This window comes from Plectropomus leopardus, chromosome 2 (genome assembly GCF_026936395.1).
Source record: "Plectropomus leopardus strain MGB_pleo_1.0 chromosome 2, ASM2693639v1, whole genome shotgun sequence".
NCBI classification, from domain to species: Eukaryota; Metazoa; Chordata; class Actinopteri; order Perciformes; family Serranidae; genus Plectropomus; species Plectropomus leopardus.
In genome coordinates, this window is record NC_142177.1 from 23,373,487 (window position 1) to 23,394,775 (window position 21,289).

The 21,289-nt window shown below is 39.1% G+C and overlaps 2 protein-coding genes across 5 annotated transcripts in view; one reads left to right on the plus strand and one right to left on the minus strand.

Moving 5' to 3' along the window:
- The window catches only part of tox2 (TOX high mobility group box family member 2), a 145,978-nt gene that overhangs the window by 91,213 nt on the left and 33,476 nt on the right, over positions 1 to 21,289 (minus strand). The gene's annotated exons all lie outside the window — the stretch shown is intronic.
- The window catches only part of LOC121957005 (suppressor of tumorigenicity 7 protein-like), a 93,409-nt gene continuing 76,896 nt past the window's right edge, over positions 4,777 to 21,289 (plus strand). The window contains exon 1 of the mRNA XM_042505479.2: positions 4,777 to 4,911. The gene's annotated coding sequence lies outside the window, so the exon portion shown is untranslated. The remainder of the gene's footprint in view (positions 4,912 to 21,289) is intronic.

Here is a 21,289-nt window from a genome sequence, read left to right on the forward strand (position 1 = left end):
GTAACCAGGTCATGATTTCTGGAAAGAGACATTGCTGTTGAGTGGTTGAAATATTTTTTTTGTCACTTTGAGCACCACAAGCCAAGTGCCATCTATTTCCATTGTATTGGCGAAAAGGCAGACATCTCTACAGTTGATATCTCCAACACTCAGCAACTCACACTAAAACAATCTAGATTGCTAAACAGCACCACAAGGAACAGGAAAAATATGTATTTTTGATTTTCGGGAGAGGTATCCCTTTAATCTCAGCCATAAACAGAGGTGCTTGTTTGTCAAAACTTGACTGTAGCTGATTCTTTTCATTTGATAAACAGCTGAAAATGTTTTTGCTATTTTTAAGAAACACAATTAACAGTGAAAGTTGAGGTTACACATCTGCAACACAGTTTGGGTTTTCGGCTTTGTGCTCATTTCTCAAACTTTTATGACACTGTGCAGCTCACCTTCCTCTTCCCCTGACTCTTTCTTGTTCTTTCTATCTTGACTTTGTGTGTCTGTACCTGCAGCTACAGAGGCGCTGTCACAGAAAGTAGATTCTGTATCTACTGGAACAACAATGTAGAGCTCGGCTGCATGTTTTCAGGCAGGTAGATAGGAAATTCAACAGCACCATCTAAAATTGCACCAAAGCTTTAGATTCTGGCTGAGTGGATTATTGAGTGGATTAAACGCAGCATTTTATTTTTTTTTTAACTCTCCGAACAGAAAAATGAAATAAAAAAGTTATAGATGTAATTAAAGATTTTTTGCTCCAGTCAATGGTCAAGTGCAGTTTGTTGTAGGGATTCTTCAAAGTGCAAAATTAAAGACAAAATTAGTTTAGTTCAAATGAAAGAAAAGTAATCAGGCTTCATCTACAGTAAAGATGAATGTCAGAGACAAGCAATCAGTTGATGAATAATGTCATCAAAAGCAATTTTAAACATGGCACGTAGACCTCTACAACATCTCTAACCAAGGATTACATGTAAAATGACTGAAATTCTCTATTTTCTGTTACTTTCTGCCCTTTGTATTATATTTGACACAAAAGGCAGGGAGATGGAGCACATTAATAAAGTGCAGTCTGTGCCCTTGCTCTCTCTGGTACAGAGGGGAGAAAAGAAACTTTTCATTTTCATATATCTGGGGTTTTTTTTAGAACCCCTCATCTTTTGATGCTGTTTCCTGAAGGCAAAACAACATGCCGTTACAACAATAAAACTTAAAACCAACAACTGACAAGCAGAGCCAGCACCTCTGTGCTCTGCTCTGGCCACAACTTGTGTGTTACAGGCCGAAAACAGATGGTTGAGAGAAGATTTAGCTAATACAAAAACAGGGGATTTTCTCCTTTTCTTTTTTTTTTCCAAGAAGATGTACACGCGAAGGCTAGATTAGTTTAATACAAGCAGAAGCTGAGGAGAATAATTCCTTAACAAATTGGGATTGCTGTGGAGAGCAGAGACTCCCTGAATGTCAGTTTGCATTTGTCATCTGATTTCATGAGAAATTCTGCGTCTGTGATATAAATGTTCTCATGTTTCCTTTTACAGAACTTAGCAAATTTAACACCATCTGTGCGGCATTATGAGGATTTTCAGCAACGCAGAAACACTGATAGTGAGACAGGAAAAGAAGCAGAGCTGAAACGATTAGTTGATTAGCAACAGGAATTTTATGGACAACAATTTTAATGATCAAGTATACAAGCTCCAATTCTAGCTCGTCAAATGTGATTGTTCCCTGCATTTCTTTTCTTGACTTTAAACTTTTGGTTTAAAACCAAGAATCTCATGTTAAAATGAGACATTCACCCTTGGCCTTATGACATCCTGATCTGCATTTTTCAGTACTTTATAATATTTTAAAATATGATCTGTTAATTATTTTTAAAGTAAATCAATGACTTCTCAATCAGCAATGAATACAGCTGATCTTTGCAGCCATTAAAGGTGCCAAAAGGTTCAAAACATATTCAGTTTTGGACATTAACGATACAGTTTTAGTTTAGTCGAAATAAAAGTGTTGCCTTCATGAGATGTAAGAGAAAGTCACTGTCTGAGTTAGGCAACCCTGTACAGTAAGTCAGCTTTGGCAACATGTTTAGAAGTTCAATCACACATTGGAAGAAGAGAGAGAGAGGGAGAGAGGAGCGAGAAGACAAGGCAGTAAAGACAGAGTAGAGAGTGAGAGCTGTAGAGGAGGCAAGAGAAGAGAGAGAGAGAGATGGAGATATAGAGATAGAGGGAGAGAGTTAGTTGAGAGTTGATATGCTGACTACAGGCAGTTGATTTGGTTTCAGAGAGCATTGTTACGGTGCTTTGAATTAATGCCTCCCAAAGAGTCCAATTGTGATTCTTGGGCTGTGCTGACAGAATATTTGACAGCCTAGGGTGAGCTGCTGATCTCAGCTGAATCCTCTGTTCTCTCTCTCTCTCTCTCTCTCTCTGTGTGTGTGTGTGTGCGTGTGTGTGTGTGTGTGTGTGTGTGTGTGTGTGTGTGTGTGTGAGAATGTATGGTTGATACCCAGCACATTCATACACCTACACATGCTCAAATATGTGTGGATGTGCAAAACAGTCAAAACGCCCACACAGATATGTGTGCAGACTCACACACACACACACGCACACACACATACACGGACGCACAAATACAGAGTGGACAGCATGTGATACCGAGAGACTACACTGAACCAACACATAAATCAAATCTTAAATGACTGTTAACTAAGCGCAAACGGAGAGACACAAACAACCTGAGTATGCAAACAACCCTCATATGCAGCTAAATTGAGCACGTTCGCTTAATCAAGATGGAACAGTTTGACCAAGGTTTTTTTTTCCCTGCAGGAAACATGTTGTCCCTTCTGGGCTGCTGAAAGAAAAAAAAAAGACACAGACAAGCCTAATGCGTCATCACAGTGATGGGAGGGAAAAAAAGATGCTCCATCAAAAAAATAAACGTGCTGCACAGAACTGGACTAGTTTGACAGCATCATGAAAAATCATTGGTGAAAATGTATCACAGAAACCTGCAGATACTGTAAATATATTAATTGTATTCATCATGTTAAGGCTCTTTTTCAATTCCGCTAAACATGTGCTGTACGGAGGTGGACTGCACAGACGTAAAAAAAAAGAAGTGTTTAACCCTTTGAAACCTGGATTGACATCACTTTTCTTGTGCTGTTCTTTGACGCCTTTCAAGTGTTCAAATCTTTGAACCCCAAGCATATGGGTTTGAATTCTTTAGAAAACCTGGGGGGAAATTGCAATGAGCAACTTGGCCAGAAGTGTCCTGCAAATTGCAAGAAATTTGCAGATTTAGAAAATTATTTTAAAAAAGATAGGGGGGAATTTTCATTTAAATATATTATTATAATTAGGTATTTCAATTTCTTTTCTTTTTTTGCATTCTGTTTTTGTTGCTGTTTTGTATGCACTCATTTTCTTGTACATTTTACCTTTTTGATCTTTGCTATTTTTTGTCATTTCTTCTTAAGTTGCTCATTTCCTTCCCATGTTTTTGATAGAAATGAGGCCAATGAAGCCATGCGTCTCCTCTACCCATACCTACACCAGTTACTACAATTGCAGTGTCTTACTTTCCTGTTTATAGTCTAGTTTAAAAGATAAATAGATCTACCACTCACAACACAACAGAGTGACACCACACAAATACAAAATAAAGCTCCCATACTTTATTAATGCAAGTGTTCCCCCAAAAGTAAATAGTACAATAGCAAGTACGAAGTGCCAAATTACAATAAATAAGTCTGTGTGAACAAACTTTTTAACAGTTGCATCAATTTATTTGTAAAATTAGTCAGGTTAGACACAACTCTGGCACATTACTGCCTCTCAGGTTCAAGACTGAATTGCACCTATAATGAAAATTCAGTTTACTGGGCTGCATTCAGCCCCAACAAAACATAGCAAAACGTTTATTTAAAAAGAACCGGTGGTGCGTTGAACACCCTGCTGTGTTGATCAGACACACTGCCTTTCAATACCACAGGATATAATACAAGTCAGTTCAAAGGGCTTTTTGGCATAAGAAAAACATGTTTACATTGCCAAACCAAGCGTGAAAATAAACAAAGCATGAGTAAAGATCTACTGAAAATCTATTCATAAACACGTCGTTTTTGACACACCATCAAATGAGAGAAATCATACATCAATTCCCAATGCACACCGTTTTTAAGGAAGCACGTTGTTCAATCTGGAAACCATAGCAAAATGGTGCAAAACGTTTTAAGATTGAACGTGCCCTCAGTTTACTGGTCAAACAATTAAAAGAAAATTGACTAGGCAGATGGCCAATCAGGTGGCCTATCAGATTTCAGTGGTGCCCCCTGGCCACTCCCTAGACACGCCCCTGGTAATGATGCATTTGAAAGCAAATATGGTATAGAAAATTGTACACGTTTTTAGCATCCTTTCATAGCCAAATTTGCTGTTCTTTTCTGTTTAACATCACTGCAAATTCAGTTTAGTTTTTTAACTGTCAGTAACAAGAAATGAGAATACCACCTTCGCTCTGGGGTAAGGATAAAGAGCAGTTCAGCATGTGTCGTTTTTATTTTTGGGGCGAGAATTACATCCCACCTGTCGAGTTCATTCATGTTAACACCCACAATCTATCAATTAACCAATCACAACCGTGCAGGTGAAACCAACCTGCAGGAAAACTTGGTGTTTAGTCACTGCTGCTGCTGGTCAGTGCAGGAAAGACGCCAGTTTTACATTCAGCATCAACGCGCGTTAGAAAGTCCGCGGTGTTTTGGTCCGCTCGTGGGAGGAAATCCACCGGTGTCCGGATCAGCCCCGTGTATGTGGATGTGTATTTCCCTGTCAGAGTTTCCCTAGGAGTTACAGCGTTGCAAGAGTTAAAACCGACTCTGCAGTCCCGAGTGACGGGGTGAGTGGTCAGCGGCGCCGTGAGTACCTGCTGTTAAAGTTGTGAATGATCCGCTGTCATTGAACTGCGCTTACTGACGCTACTTTGTGTGTTGATTTCCTGATTTGTTGTTTGAGTAAAACCCGGAGTTGGATTCTCTGTTGGTGATTGAAACTGGATTGGGATTGATCTGTGTTGGCTTGTCGGGAAAACCCAAAACGGATTGAGTGGACTGAAATTTTGAGCTTGTGGGACACATGTTCACGCGCACACACTCACTAACACACGCACACAAAATTGCTTTGTTTGCTGGCTGAATACACATATTGAGCTGAACTGAACTGAGCTGTGGTCGATTGTTTTTGCAGTGCTGTTTTTTGGTGATATTTATGTCATTATCTGCTGTGTGCTTCATTGTTTTGTAGCCTATGGTTTGACAGAACATTTTTATTATTATATTATTATATTGTGACCTGATGATGATGTATGACTGGCACCACACTTTGTTTAAAAAAGCATCAAACCTGCTACCTGCTTCTTTCCCTTTTTTTGTTAAACAAATAATTAGTACTGCAAATACAAATTAAACTGCTGGTAGCTTTCTAGAAAAAAATGAAGATACATTTTGCCACATTAAAATGGTGTATTTTAATGGATGATAAAAGATGCTGATAAAGTTTACCTTTGGGATATAATTTGCAGTTGAAAGGGGTAATAAATCACAATAGATGTTACTGCGATTCTCAGCATATTGCAATGTTTAAAATCACAGTAATATTGTATCTTGAAGAAATTATGATCATAACAATAATGTATTGTTATTTGACAATTTAGCTGGTTTTTTTTTCTTTTTTTTTTTTTAAGAAAAACGGTCAAAACTCATTATCAGCTTTTTAAATGTATATATTTTAATTCTCTTTACTCCTCTTTGACAATAAACTGAATATCTTAGGATTGTGGACAAAATATTAGGATGTCCCCTTGGACTTTGGGAACCACTGATCAACCTTTTTCGCCATTTGCTTTGACATTTTATAGACCAAAAAAAAACAAATCGGTTCACTAAGAAAATAAATGACAGGTTAATCAACAATGAAAATAAAAAGTTAGTTGCAGCCCAAAAGCAATTTATTAAGAAAATAATCTAGGCTTTAATTAATAATAACAAATGCATGCATACATCTTCACAATGCCCACACATGCTGGATACTGTCTACAATGGAGCACTGAGATTTATTACAAATCTCAAAGCCCTTACTCACCATTGCTCTCTGTATGCTCGGGTTGGACGGTCAGCTTCGACTTAACCGTTGGCACATTCTTACTTATAAGGCTGTTCTTTCTCCACTACCGTCTTACCTACGGATCTACATACTAAAAAAAAAAAAAAAAAAAAGAAGTATTGGAAGTTATTATCTTTGCTCCCTGGATTTATTCTTGTTCGCTGTTCCTAAAGTCTGCATGGAACTGAAAAAAAGGATATTAAAGTGCGCTGCTTTCTGAGTTTGGAATCAGCTGCAAACTTAGCTGAACATTTGTCTCATTGGACACATTTAATGTGTTTCTAAATGAGTTGGAAGAAGTCACATCTGCCTGCAGATGTTTTGAATGATTGAAGATTTTTTAAAAATATTTTACAATTTATATAAGTTCTTCTAAACTGTCATGTTTGATTGTTAAATTTTACTGTGTGCAACCATGTTATTTGTGCTGCTGCCTCTCTTAGCCAGGGCACTGTTGAAATAATAGATTTTAAATCTCAGTGAGTCCCTTTTCCTGGTTATTTAACAGTTAAATAAAATAATAATAATAATGATAATAATAATAATAATAATAATGATAATAATAATAATAATAATAATAATAATTGGTAGTTGCAGACCTAATTCAAATGTTCATTGTAGCAAATGTTTCTGTAAAATTACAGTATAGGATTCCGATAATTGTAATTGCCAGCATCCTGCTGTAATTTACAAGTATATTACCATTTATTTATTCATCACAGTATTCTACAACACAATGGGACGTTTAAAGTGTTATATTGTAGCTAACTTTCCATTATACTGTATTTTTACAATATTGCTATACATTAATGGTTTGTAACTGTAAGTTTCAATGGTCAACTGACACCTGACTTGTAAATGGATGTAGATTAGCCCTTGAGTACTTGATACTTGAGAAATTTAATTCAATTCAATTTGACTAACTGCACCGAAAGGAAAAAAAGGTCTGACCACCAAAAGGAAAATTCCTATCAGGCAATGCAAAGTGATTCAGCGTTAGATTCAAAGTACTAAACCCCCCCTTCATACTCTGCATGTATAACTTGCCACAAGTTATGAGACAAGTGTAATGACACAAATAGCAGATGAGTCAAAGATAGATATTTATAGTTTACACTAAGTAACCATGCTCTCCCCATGTGAAACTGTCATTTTACTAATTGAGAACTTTGCTCACTGCAGTATCATGAAAAATGTTGTGATTACATGGTTTTTTTGTGTTTGTCAGAGGTTTCCACAGTGGAAAAACACCCTAAATCTTGTGCATGAGAAACCTTTTCTCTGGATTGTTTTCTAAGAAAGCTCAGAAGTACATTAAAATTAACTGGATAAGCAAGGAAAGAACACAATGAGAAGAGCAGGAGGCAGCAGGAGACTCACAGCCAACTGAAGAGTATAATTGTGATGCAGGTGTTGATTTCGTGGATGGATACTTCTCTTCCAGCTTTCTCTTTCTCTCCAGCCTTCCTCTCTCTTTACCTCTGGTATCCTTTTCCAGCACCCCTCTGCCTTCCTCTCGCTCTGCCTTTACATCTTTCTCTCCATCTTGAGTGCTGTGCCTCACCCTAATTAGAAATTCCCCCTCCGACCAACTGAAATTGAATTGCCCATCATTTGCATAATGATAGCTCACCGGGCTGACGGCCGATTTACCATGAGATGAAATGTAGCAATCACTTAAGAGAGTGACCATGAGGGAGTGTGGGTAACGGGGGCTGCATGGGGGAGAGACAGAGAGACAATGTGAGGATGAAACGGGATCACAAAGAGAGAAAGACATAAAGAAGCACAGAAAGAGAGAGAGAGAAATTAGAGAAATCCGACAGGTATTTAGGTTATTGTCTCATACAGCAGTATAGCTGGAGGGAAGGCTGTGTCCTCAATATGACAGCAACTGGACACAACAAGGACACATAAGGACGCTTATGTAACACCGTTCCCCCTTGTCAATGGAAGCACTTCTGTCTTTCAACTCTAATTATCGAAGAGCACGTTTCATACTATTCTGTCAGAGTGCTGCAGAAATCCTGTATTCCCCAAATCCTAAAATATACGCTGATCTTTACCCTCCCACTTTTGTATTATTTCCAATCTCCAGCTGCCTTCTCTTGAGGGTCGTTCAACATTTTTTTAAAGCAGAGTATTCATTACAATAAAAGTAGCACAACTGGTTCATAAATGAGACTTTTTTCAGTGTTCAGAGGTTACTCTTTTATTTCACAGTAGCTTCTATTCAGAATGCAATCAATGCAAAAAAGTCTGTCAAGCTCAGTTAACAGCTGGCAGCAGCTCATAGCTTGACTGTGGCTTGTTCGTTGAAAACTTACCATTTGAAATCAACCGCTCGTAAGTTTTATATGCCTTTTAAATTTTCCTACTGATAGCAAACATTTGGCTTCATTAACCAACATCTTTCTGAGATTTGTCTTAAATTTGTTCTTAAAAAAGGTTCTCTGTCACATTAATGACAACCTTTATAATGATGAATACCACTGTCCTCGTAAGCTAAATCAGGCGCCAGTTCATCATTTTTAGCATAGGTAAACATCCTGCAAATCCCCATAAAAGGGCATGAGACAACAGAGCCAAGTGCACATACAGAAACTGAAGAAGAAGAAGATAATTTGACAGAATTAAGTCAAGAATGGAATTAAGTCAAGAACGCCCAACCAAAAGCCTAAAGATGGTGGGGCACCGGAGTATTTCTTCAGAAGGTGAATGCCAAACGAGCTGTCATATTTAGTAGCGCCAGGAATGGAAATAAAATAGCACAAAAAGATGCATAGTATGCTAAAATTACTTGTTAATCAGCGACCCGACCCCCAAATCACAAATTGTATGCATTATATGTAGCACAACTGTCAGGACATAAAACAGTGTCATAGGTTTATAAGAGAGAGACAGAGAGAGGTGAAGAGAAGGTGGAAGGTGGACTATTTTACACAGTGTTTCTGTAAGCTAATAACTTACTCCGAGCGCTGCTTTGTCATTTTTTGTCCCACCTACCCACTCGAACCCCTGATATTTTGTAGTATTTTCAATCACTAGTTGTCACAGACTAATGTGTCCAGGTTCCTCTAACTAATTACCTTCATTTCCCTCACCTGAGCTTCTCTGCCCTTTTTTCCTGCACCTTCACTTCATCCCACATCAGCGTGGTTTGTATTTAGGCCCCGGTTTTCAGTTCAGGCTCTTTTGGATCCTTGGTCGTGGTTGTTTGATCCTCATTGCTTTTTTCTTTCTTCAACCTCCATTAAAGAGAGACCTGTTTGGGTTCCTGATGTTAATAAAATGTATTGTTGTTAAATCCTATAGAGCTATAGAATTTGATTCTATAGAACTTTGCATGAAAGTGTTTTTGTGTATGTAGATTATTTTCTGATTTCTGATGATTTCTTTTCTTAGAACAAATCCTAAATAAGAAAAAAAAAAGAATCTTGTGAGAATTGTTTGATTTTAAGAAGGAATTTCTTATTTATTTATTAGTCCCATTGAGATTAAAAAAAAAAAAATCAAAAGAACTAAGTTGCTGTTGCTGTGCAAAATCACAACATATTAAAATACAACATGATATACAAAAGTTCCCAATGAAACAGCTGTTAAACATAATGGCCTCACAAGAAAAACAACTGTGCTTCCTAAGAATGGTGGGTGAATGAGGCCAACTTCTTTTTAGGAAATAAGTTATAAAAAGTTGATCATCAGGAGCCAAGTCATGTTTTTTCTACTCTCAGAACAGTTATAAAATACTTAGAAACAATCGATAAATGTCAGTGACCTCTTTTGTCAGCGTAAATGTTAAGTTGTTCACTATTTTTAGTCAAGTATGTGTAGCACGTTCTAACTTTGTGAGATCAGCACCAGGAACTCCTGAACCACCCACAGTTTATAAGAAGTGGTCAGCCTGTCAACTGTGTACTGGATGTGTCAGTGAGCGCCCTATCAGTTCCACTACCGACACCTCGCGTACAAAGTACTGTAATCAACGATATGATAATCATCTCGTTGTCTCTCCTCTTCCGGGGCATCGATCTCACATTCCAGCAGGATTGTAAATTTGATTTGCAGAAAAAAATCCCAATAAATCTTGTCTCAGTGAGGTCACGTAACTATGGGCAAATTGAATAATGCAGCGTGATGAGTGTGATGTGGCAAAATGACGGGAGAAGGAGGCTTGAGGCTCATGCACACAGCCGTCTAAAACCGAGACAAAGTTGCCGCTGAGGGTCCTTTTTTATCAAAATTGCTTATTCATGGGAGTGAGTGGGCAGAGGAAAGTTGTAGAGGTCATATTTGTTTCTAATAGTCAGAGTGATATGTTGGGCTATCAGGTTGGAAGCTCTGCCCGGAGTGTGATAAGGCCACTGTTTATTGTCTAACTTCCACTCTTTAACCTGAGGAACCTCAGACTCTCACACAAGGTACTTTCCACTCCTTAGCCATTACCTCAACATGTGCGTGTGTGTGTATATATGTGTGTGTTTGCGTGAGAGAGTCCACTTGTGTGTGTGTGTGTGTGTGTGTGTGTGTGTGTGTGTGTGTGTGTGTGTGTGTGTGTGTGTGCGATCTTTGGTTTCCATCACAAGTCTCGACCTAATTAAAAAGTCCTGTTAATGCTCAATAAGTGACAGATCATCAGAAAGCACACAGCAGTGCGCGCACACATACACACACACACACACACACACACATCACTCAGCGCTCAAATCATTTATTCATTTCTTCAATCTCCCCTTCCTCTGTCCATCTCTACATAAGTGATCAGTGATCACATGTCGCATGTTAAAGTCGTCTGGCCCAGACAGGAGGGAGTTAAGTCCCTTATCTCTCCTCCCCAGAAGAAATTCCTACTAGAGGCCTCGCTCTGCTGGTTTCCTGCCTTCTTGCCCAATGCCCTATTTTTACTCATCGGCTCTAGAATACCAGGGGCAGCTTTTTCCTTGTCACTAACATATTTCCTGCCATTCTCACTCTGACATTTCTACCCGCTGCACTCTTCGCTCAAATCGTTCCCCCCTCTTTATGGGTCGTAACCTTTCAGTCGGGGCTGTTCATATTCAAATATACCGGCCGCCGATGCCGGAGCTGCTGTGAGAGCTAAACCGACATTCTGGTCGACCTTTTTTTTTTTTTTTTTTTTGGTGCGTGTTCACAGGTTTTTAACATCAGCTTTCACTAGGTGTTAATTTGAGATCTATCTGAGTGCTGCCAGAAACAATCAGGTCTGCTCTGTGCTTTGCTGCCAAATGAACTGACTGCAGCATATGAAGGCTCATCCACAAAATCATGAGCGGTTTGGTGTTTCAGGCTCCAAATTATAATAATATATAGTACAAATAGTGCTCATTATTTCTGGAACAGATCTGTTTTGTTTGCAACAATTTAAAACATGTCAAAATTTGATTTATACTTTCTCCCTATTTTTCTCTTTCTATTAGAGGAAGCAATTTCTGACAACTCAGCAGTGCAAGTTGGCATTATTTATTGTAAATTGTGGTGATTATTGTCGTAGCCAAATACCTACTTTTCAGGCACTCAGAGACACAAAATCTAGATAATGATTTGTTCAAACTGATCTGCTGTTTAAAAAAAATCTGGAATAATTGAAAACGACTATGAAAATGATTAGAATTCTCCTCACTCTACCTGAAATACAAACTCTTATGATACTGCAGCTATTGTACACATTTTGCCATTCGACAAAAGAAAAAAAAAGTGGAGAAACAAAAATGGGCGTTTCCGACATAGGTTACTGTAGCTAGTACCAACAGCAGCTGTTATTCCAACAGCATTTATCAGCAGCTCCAGCGCATCCCAGTGATTTCACAAAAGGATTGAACTTACACAAATAAGACAAAAACAATCTGTGTAGTTCTCAAAGCACCAGCAAACAGTGAAATGCACCCCGTACTGAGCTGCTAAGGAAATCAGGTCTCGATACTCCTGTGCTATTTGCATGTTTATGCAATACGCATTGCGGATAACTGCATTCAACCTGAAAAAGGGCAAATTTCAGTCAGCTACAAAATTATATAGGTGTGTTTGCACTATGCCCTTAGAACAATATCTTTAGTAAATCACATCCAGGCAGGGCAAAAAGTGGTTATAGGTGATGCACAATTCATGGGGCTAACAGCGGTGGCAATACATTCTTTGTGTATTTGCCCATGAGTGTTGTGTTTGTCCTGTACAAATGAGCAGAATCTCGCTAGCATTAGGTTCCTTTCAAATTACTTTTCAGTCACAGCAAAGGAAAGTCCTGTAACTTTAGCACTCTGTGCGTTAACTCCAATGTTAAGAAATAAAGACATGGAGTAAGTAACAGAATAAGGACGTAAAGTAGGGAGCACTCAAATCACAGATTAAGAAACAAGAAGCAGCTAATATTGCTCGTCAGCTGGTTAAGTTATTTGGTAATTGACATTAGAAACGATATTAGTGTTGGCATAACGTATTGCACCCAAAAAAATATAATAACAGCATTAGCCAGACCCAAAATTCATGCTTTCTTGGTAGCACCAAATAGGAGGCACGTTCATTACAGGCTGAAAAAAATGTAAATTTCCTATTTTTGGTAATACTAATTTTGACCAAAGAAGTAAACAAATTAAATGATAGCTATCCAACAGACTACTGGTTTCAACACTGCTGGGCTTAGTCTTTTTATTGTTATAAGGTCTCTTAGAGTAAATACAACCGTTCAGTGCTACAGTGTTGTATTTTGACCAACAAGTACTCCAGCCCACACAACCATATAGGTCTTTGTTCGTACACGGTAATACAACCCACTAGAATGTTTCTTATTTTAACCAGTGTAGTTGAGCTTCGAATGGTTTGGGTTAAAAAAAAAAAGTACCTTTGTTATGTAACTTAAGGCATAACATAACATTTTAACATGACATTAAATAGGTAATGTGATGTGCTGTACATATGTGTGTCTAAATAACTAAATGATGACTTTTGGTGTCATATGGGACACAAACAGTGGTCTCCTGGGTCAAAGTCCCACATTTGTTTAACCCCCCCTCCCCCAACCTACTCCCTCCAGGGACTTTCTGGCTCTTTACACTAACTCACCTGACTTCCTCTGATGCTTTAATCATACTTAGGCCGTAAGAGGTCGCAATCTAACAGTAAATGTCTTTGATGTCTTTTTGCGGGGGTGGAAAGTCTCATTTTGACAGCTTGAACTGTCCCGTTCTCAACTAGTTCTGAACTAGTTCTCCACTTCACTGACGTGTTTTATACCCAGCCTGAGTGACGAGCTGAACTTGAATGTACCACTTCACTCACAAGGCCCCGCGAGTTGCTGATGTAGAAAGTGCAGTTAGAGAATTCAAAGTAAGAGGCCTAAGGAGGCCTGAGGAGGAGAATGAATGAATGGCAGTTTAATGAAAGCCTTGGGAGACATGATATCAGTGACTGGCTCTTCCACTGCAGCTTTCATCCTATTCATACACCAACATGGTTTAAATGCAGGTGGATCGATGCTGGTTAAAAACACTAATGGCACATAAAGGGAGCATGGTTTGCTACAGTGTTTCTTTCTCGCCAAGGTCTGATCACTCCAAGATTATTAATGGAATGCGGCTCTCAGTGGAGAATATCCAGCCAGCTACAGGTGAAAATAAAAAAAAGCTCCATTGTCTAAATTTTCATGGTTACTTTTCTTACAAAACAGTGGCATTGACATTCTAAATAAATAGAGTTCTTCTTCTCATTCATATTTGAAGCAATAAATGTGCTGATGTTCATTCAGATGAGTGCGATATTGTGAACCCAAGGAGGCTGACACCTGTGCTTGAATCACACTGTCTATTGTATCGCTTTTTCTTTTCTCCCTTTTACTGGGTACATTTATGAATATCAATATTATTTCCCAGTAGGAGGTAAATGGTATTGAATGGTTGCCAGGCTGCTGGAGGGGAGACTGCTCAGCTGACTAAAAAGAGCCATTCTCCATTTTATCTCTCAATCAGTGTGTATTTGTGCATATGTGTGTGAATGCCATCCTACCAGCGTGTGTACGTGCAAAATGTTTCGTTTTGACGAGGAGCAGAGCGAGACAGAGCTTGCTGCACCGCTAGGCCATGTGAGAAAAAGTTCACGTGATGCAGGCAAATATAGCCAGTCTTCAGCAGGATGGAAAGACTGTAATCAAACCATAAATCAGAAATCACTGAACTGCCATCCACCCGCCCCCTCTCTCTCTTTTTTTTTTTTGTTACTACCCTCCTACTCGTCTCTGCAGAGCTCCCTATAGCATGTTATGTTACATACAGCCTTGCATAAACTGCTCTGGAAGAGGTGAAAAGCGGATCAATGAAAAATGCATTTTCCCCATATCAAAGGTTTTTGTCATGAGATATCTGAAATCGTGTAGTGATAGAAAAATCCATTTCTTTTTTTTTCAGAGCTGTGAGCTATTTCTATAAGCTCTCTTACAGGGCCTGTATTTTGGCGGTGTATTAAAACTGTTTTTATACAACTCTGCAGCCGCATGTGTGCATGTCCATGTGTTTTTCCGACTGCTCACAAACACATGCAGCCCACATTTGTCTGACTTTCATAGTGAGCCACCTGGTGTGCTGTAATATCAGGAGAACAGTGGGGTCATTGTGAAGGAGCTGTGTGATATCAAGGAGAGTGACCCATTTAGAGCCCAGCCACAGAGCTGACAAGCCTCTGTTATGTCTAGGACATCTGGAAGGCCGGAGACGCTCACTCTCCGCTGTACTCCACATGAGTCAATCCTTACCAGAGGAGGGTGAAAAAGACATCTGACATGGTCACGGATATTTCACATGTTCACCTATAGGACCTTATTTGAGAGGAGGTATGGCTGTAAAGTGGTGCTGATACTGGTGAGGATCTGTTACAGTACATTGAGAAATCTGGAAGGGATCCAAACTATATCTGAAGCTGTTCTGGTAATCTTGCAGAGATTTTCGAAGGGGGCTGGAATAACGGTGCGGCATGCTGCTATCTGCTGCTCAGCAGCAGTGCCCCGCAAAGATCAAGTGATCAAGGGAAAAAAGTTCTATCTCATTACTCAAATGAGAATTAATTTTTTTTTGCTCAATGATTCAATCCAGTGATGTTCAAAAGGGGGGCTTGCATATTCTGCAAAATGCAGCAGGAGAAACTTCCTGCTTAAAGTAGAAGTTTTTTTTTAAATCAAAGTTAACATTCATGTATCATACACAATGCTGTCCAAAATGACTCAGATTTGTCCAATGAAGCTGCAGTGTTTCGCATTATATAAACGAATACATGAATGCATAATGAGGGGCCAAAATGAGCCAAGGAATACACGGTGAAAAAATCCCCCAGGGGAAAGGAAATTATTCAGAATAGACGAGGACACAATTCATAATAATATTGAGAAGGGAAACTTTCTCTCTCTTTATTTAAAATCCATGCTTTAAATGTAAAACCGGAACTACACAACATGTATTGAGTGGCTTACTTTAGCAGCAAGATAATGATTTTAAAGGATTTTTTAACGCTCAGTTTAAAGCCTCAATTCCAGATTATGGCCTGAGGTAAGATTGCTGAGATGACATGCAAACTAAATAGAGGCAAACCTAATATATGTACGGTTCAAATGTAAGCATTTGTGCAGCAATCTAAAAGAGCGCCACTGTCATTTCACTTTCTGTAGCCCAAACAATAATTCTGTATCATGAGGTAATTCATTTTTGTGTGGAGAGGCAATTGGCTGCAAAGATTGAATCATCGGCCCTTGTTTCATTTTCCATGTAATTAAATCAGCTTCTGAAAAAAAAAAAAAAACACGATGTAAGCTGGCGTACGATTTAGGGAAAATTAGCATTTTTAATCACAGTACATTACTTTAATAACTCAATAAATCTGTGGCAGCTGGAGCATCTGAGAATGTTGTCACAGCCACTTAGTTCTGCATTTGCAACTAATACAGGCTGATGAGAATCAGCCCGAGAGAGCGCGAATAAAAAAGAGGGTTAGAGAAAGGAGAGAAGAGAAACCCAACAGAGTGAGACCAAGAGGATGAGAATCCAGGGAGATTGAAATAACAGCATGGCAGGTGAGAAACAGGGGTGAGCAGAACCAGGAAAAAAAGAAATATTACAGCAGACGTCAGCACAGAGAGGGGCTCAGCACTCATCTCACCTCTTCCAGTTATTAACTGTTAATCCCCAATTAGCTCATCCGTCACCTCAGTGTCGTACGCGAAACCTGCTTACCCCTCGTGCTCCTTTGTTGCTTGGGTTTGTTTGTGCGGCTTAGCAATAATAGTTGCCAAAGACACTAAACAAAGCCTGAATGACTACAGAAAATCTAATTTAATCATAAAGGGATGTCAAGAATGCATAGTGAACAACCAAGCTGCACCAGTTACTACAGATTGAAACTGACATACCGAGCCCTGACCCCCGCAGCAGAAAGAGCACGGTGTCTTTAAAGTAAAGGGAAAAGCTGAAGTGTTATTGTAATGTGAGAAAAGCTGGAAGTGTTGCTGAAAGGTCAAGCACTGATTCATGGATTACCTCTCCGTATCTACATCTTTGCATATTTTTTTTCCATCGCTGCTTCACACTCCATGAGAAACCTTTGTGGTCCAGACCACAATAGAGTATCCCAGTAATGAGTCCAAAAACACGAAAACTTGTTAGCATTTCAGCATCTCCGGTTCCCTCATCTCAAAGTCAATGTCTTTTTTAAAATGGGTTTTTGGTTAGAAGCCTCAGATAAGGTCTGTGGTTAACAAAAGCTGAGGAGACTTTCACATTTTGTTTTACGACATAAAATACGTTAGTAAGTACCCCATGCACAAACTTTGAAGCTTTTAAGTGGCTAAACAAGTGGCTAAATGAGACCAGAACATCATGACGCCACCTCGCACCGGACACGGCTTTGCAGCCTCGTAGTGGTAATGATGCGTCTGTCATGTAGTTCATTTTAGCCTAGCAATAGCTTTTTGCTTCTAGTGATTGTGTTTAAGCTTCAAAAATCCTGAAAGTGATTTTCATTTTATCTTAGATATTGTCCTGCTGAACAAAACTATCATAAACATTTGTTTGCCACAGAGCTTTTTTCTGAAATGACCCAAAATCCAATGGAAAAATCTCATAGGCTTTTTGACGATAGAGCAGGGCAACGTTAGTTTCCGGGTTGGCCTTCAGAAAAGCACCATCTGGGCACTCTACCTCTGACACATAAAATCAGAAGGATGTCCTCTATAAACTTCAATGATCATTTTATCTAGAGAAGTTAGCAGGTAACAGTTGATCAGATAACTGATAGGTGACACATGTTGGTCTATCAGTTAATTTTTCTACTCTTCAGTTACTGCTTTGTACATCACCTTTGTCTGGTAGGAGCTAGCTTGTGGCAACGCTGATGCTAGTAACAACATGCAACTCAACAGAATTGCTGTGGAAACATTGTTCCCTCAATCCAGTCTCCCCCCATGTCACCAGTTTTGAGCTGCAAATCTTTTTTTAAATTTTTTTTTAGCATTGTTAGCTAAAATGGTATTGCTGTTAACTCTTTTAGCAAAATTAGCAGTCTCAGCATGGCTAGTGGTGCTAACACAAGTTAACCACGTTAAAGGGGAGCAGAGCTACCTGAGGAGACCAGAGGGAGACCGACATTTTTTAGAAAATTTAAAGTTCCCCACCTTTAAAAGAAAGCGAAATTTAGAAATTTAGCACTAAAGCTCATTGTGTCAATGGAGTGCCAGACTAGAAGGAAAGGACTCTTTTATTTCATGTCATTTCATCAAAGAAGAGAAAGAATTAAGAACAGGATGAATAGATGTGGGGATGGCCGTTATGTCCAAAATCTCCTATCATAGTATATGTCATTATATATCACAGTAACTGTGTTCATCATAATACAGTCATTGATCTGTAAATTTAATTTCGAAATTTTTTAAAATAATTGTACTGTAGGCTACTTTATCACCTTTGGGTTCTTTACCTCTTACGTTAAAAAACAAGGTACTCAAAACAGAAAAAAAATCTCAGATCGCTACCAGTGGATCAATCCCTAGATGGATTGTTTGCATCTTGTCCCCCAACACATAGTCCCTTAGTCTCTTTTAGGACTTTTGCAATTGATTAATCTGTAGATTAATATTACTGATGATTGATAAACAGTGGAAATGCTCATCACAAGTTGACGAACCACTTTATATTGCTTGTTTTGTCCAACTAACTGTCCAAAATCAAGATATTAAGATACTGAGTTGTCAATAATATAAAACTGAGGAAGTCCTGCATTTGAGAGGCAATGAATGTTTTTGCTTGATAAATGGCTTTAACTGCTCAAATTTTTGGCAAGTATTGATCAAAGAGCGTACTTTGCCGTTAAGTTGTGGGAACGTGTTGATCATTACTGTGTGATCACACGGATGTTTGATTTTGGACGACGTTCACTCTGCTGTCATGAAAGTAACAGTGAGTGTGAGCAGGTGCATGAACACAAGTGAAAGTGAGAGCTGGTGTTCTGTCAGCACATGCACGCCATGGAAGGAGGACTCTTGCTTTGCTTTGTGTGCATGTGTCGATGCGAATGTGTGGTATACATCTATTCTTTAATTATTTTTTTTGCCTGTAAGTTTGCAGAATTTGCTCATCAGGCCTCTTTCTCTGTCTGCCAGATAAAGCTCTATCTCTCCATCTCCTCTTCCTCTCTGTCGGATGTTTGTTTTCTAGTTCCTTGCACAAGTACAGGGCTGTAATAGTTAGAAACCTACATCATTTTACAGCTTAACAGCGTATCCCTTAGTCTGGGTTCACACACATACACACTCACATCTTCTCACATCAAAGTATCTGGCAAGGCACACACACAGAAGACAACATAAGAAAAAATCCTACGCCTTATTGAGATATGATTTTACTTTCGACATAGGCAGGAGAGGCACATGAAAGCATTATGGCACACAATCAATGACCTGAAGGTGTATTGGCATGCGTCTGTGCCCGTCCGCTCTATCTTTGCAGTTCCATTGAGGAGACTGAGGAGCCTTGTTTCCACTGATACACAGCTTTTTGATTCACTTAGCAGGCTTTGTCATGTGCATGTTTGGATTAAGCCTCCAACTAAAAATCAACCATGAAGCGTGAGCATGCACACACACATGCTGCAGCAGCAGCCGCAAACCAGCAAACAGCCATTAGCAGGATAGTGTTAGACCTCGCTAATTAGCTCATCATCTCAACACCTCTCTCCCTCGCCCCATGGATCTGGTTTCAAAGTACACTTTCGAAAAATGTCATGGGTGTAATGAAAACATTAAGGCGTTGGACATACAAGTATATTTCCTTGTGCTTTCCGGGGACGAGAGGCGACACACAAGACTTGTAGTTTCCTCTATCGACTGTGTGACTAACACTAAAATAGCACCCGAAGAGGCTAAGTTGATTTGACAGGACACGTACAAGGAAAAGCTATTATAACGCCATGCCAGGCTGATTTTGTAAGAACGGCTCGGCTGGGCAGCTCGATCCATTTGCAGATCAGGCAACAGTGGATCAGAGGCAGCTGGATTTTTTTTAATACACCACAACAAACACACAACACTCTCACAGCTCACATTTATGGTTCAGAATTTATCTGCTGGTTCCTCTTTCTCTCTCACTCTCTCTCCATTTTCTCTAACATTACAATTGTTGGGGCGTTTTCACACTGTTATGACTGGTCAGAAATTGCTGTTATTATTTGGCCTTAAAAATGTTCAAAATGAAACCATTGAGGTTTTCTTGAATGCAAACAGTACAGTGTCCAAAGAATCTAACGCAAATCTGAAAGCATTTGTTTTCTTTTTTGTGGTTCATACCGCTCTGAGGTCATTCGAATAAGAGGAAGATCACTTTGTACTTTGTGAGCGCCAAAACAACCTCAAATGTCAATTACTGTTGCTCCTTACGAGGCAAAAAGGAAGAGCGTGATAACACGCTTTCCTAACACTATCTTTTCATCTATTAGTCATTTTTTGATCATTACTTTGTGAAAACGCTGACTTTTGTTTCAGGCTTTAAACAGTTTCATCGTTCCAAGAACAAACGTCAAATGTAAACTAAACTGTAGACTAGTCTCTTCTTTAAGGGACAGCTCACCCCAAAATCAAAAATTCATTTGTTTCCCTCTAACCCGTAGTCCTATTTATCTATCTAGATTATTATGGTGTGAGATGCAGAGAGTTTGAGTATCAGTCGTAGAGATGTCTGCTTTCTCTTTAATATAATGAATGGATGCTCAACGCATCAAAAAATACATATGAAAAAACTCAACACCAATAGTCTCATTCCATAAATCATGACCCGGTTTCTCAAAATAATCCACAGACCTTGTTTTGAACAGTTCATGTAGGAACTATTTTCTTTCTACCCAACTACAGCTGCCAATCGTATCACCGCCCAAAGTGTGCATCTGCTGCTAACTCACCTAGCAACACTGAGCTAACTAATGTTATAGCTCAATCGAGGACGCCATTTAGGTTTACATCTCACACTGTCACAAGCACGAGCCTCTTGTGCATGAGGAGATGCTTCCCTCTGCACAGTGATACAATTTTCAGTCAGCTGAAAGAAAATAATCCCTACAACAGGGATACTCAGCTAAACAACATTTTTAATATTTATCAGTATTTCTAAAACATAAATTCTATGTTTTCAGCCTTTTGACATTTTTGTCCTCACTCATCTTTGCTAAGAGGCAAATCCAATTGCAACAGCCCGACGCAGGTCAGGTGTGTGCAAAAGTGTTTCCAAGATTTGAGGACACCATGGCTTAGCCCAGACCTCTTTCCAGAGATGGGGGGATGCACCCTAGCACTTTTTTTTTAGTAAACACTCTATTTTAATACTTTTTATACGCAATCCAGCAGTTTATTAAGGTTAAAAGTACAGAAAAAAAAAAATTGAGTATGACTTATCTACATGAAACTGTTCACAACAAGGTCTGTGGATTATCTTGAGTAATGGGTTCATGATTTCTATAAAGAGACATTACTGTTTAGTTTTTCAAATGCATTTTGTAATGCTTTGAGCACCACGAGCCGAGTGTCACCTAGTTCTGTTATATTGGAGAGAGGGCAGACAGCCGAATTCTCCAACACGAGGCCA